Here is a 1,591-nt window from a genome sequence, read left to right as displayed (position 1 = left end):
TGTCTCTGCCTCTGCTGCCATCTTGGATCTCGAAGATTTCTTAAAAAATTGTTTTAAGATGACCTCCAAGTGACAAAACTATTATTCTCAATTTATGAATGTACAAACAAATTCTGGTTAGCTCACATGATAGAATACTAGCTGTTACTTGTTAAGTGCTGTTAAATAGACTATGTATCATAGTTAACCAATATACCCTAATCAACAATAAAAGCTAAATCAGAAACAGATATCTATGACATATAAACAAAGCTCAAATGTATTATGCAAAGTAAAATAATAATAACAATAGTAAATCACACATTATCTGATTTAATTTATAACAGGAAAAATAAAAATTATTGACATAGAAATCTTATCAGTGGTTGCAAGAGAAAAACACAAATCAGCATTGAACAATTTCAGTAGTAATGAGACTCCTTTTCATCCTAATTACATCAATAATTTTACTGGACAGAGAATTAAGGATTGAAAAGATTTTATTATGCTAAAAGTGGCATTCTATATTTTATCAGACTAAAAACATAAGAGTGGCATAAGCAAATAATAAATGAGAAGCTGCAATAAATTATTTAGACTAAAACTATCTGTGTGAATGTTGAAATGAATAATCTTGATTAAATGAAAATACACATATTTTATGAAACAGTGATGAGCTAGTGATCTATACTATTGATCTGAACCAACACATTTAATGTAGAAAGTAAGATCAAGGTGCTAGTATATTATTTAGACTATGACATGTGAGGGAGTATCTATAGCACAAACTCACTCATTCATGGTCCTTGTGTTGACTCACAGTGACCCTCCATTAGAAATTATAAATCTTAATGGAAAAAGACTGCCTATGTTTCTTCCATGAAGCTGTTGTATATAAATTATGGGATAAATGACATTTGGACTATTAATAAAATATGATACAAATTAGCTTTCTGTAGTTGCAAGACGACCCAAGTTTTAAAAGAATTCCAGCATCCATTGAAGGCAATTTATCATGGCCAATGAACTTGATGCCTGTGAGCTGTGGTGCTGGAGAAGACTATTGACTTTGTCATAACTGCTAGGTAAACAGAGGGGGTGAAACTGGACTACTCCTTGCAGTCAAGGATTCTGAAGCTTCATCTGACATACTTTAGGCATGTTGCAAGGAGTGACCAGTCTTTGAAGAGGGACATCTTGCTTGGGAAGGTAGAAGGAGAGCACAAGGGAGAAAGACCCTTTATGAGGTGGATAGATTCAGTGATTAGAGTAATGGGGGTAGGTGTGTCAGAGAAAGTAAGGTTGGGACAGGATAGAGCAGGGTTCAGAGCTGTTGTACATAGGGTTGCTGTGGGTTGCAAGTGACTCAACAGCCCATAACAACAATAGCTTTTTCTATCTATTGCCCTGATTTCTTTGGAAAAGTATTCAACTATTATATTCACATAATCAAATGTTTATAACAATACCTAAATAATTTTTTTAGCTACTTTCATAGCAGTAGTGTATATATACTATTCACCTCACTTTTAAGTCTAATCTTTTTATACTTCATTCTTCTTTGTAAAAGTACAGGCATTCTCTTAATAAATATAAATATTAAGTACAAAAT

The sequence above is a fragment of the Elephantulus edwardii genome, unplaced genomic scaffold (assembly GCF_000299155.1).
Source record: "Elephantulus edwardii isolate Elephantulus edwardi_28Jun2011 unplaced genomic scaffold, EleEdw1.0 scaffold00030, whole genome shotgun sequence".
NCBI lineage: Eukaryota > Metazoa > Chordata > Mammalia > Macroscelidea > Macroscelididae > Elephantulus > Elephantulus edwardii.
Note: the sequence above shows the minus strand (reverse complement) of the source record.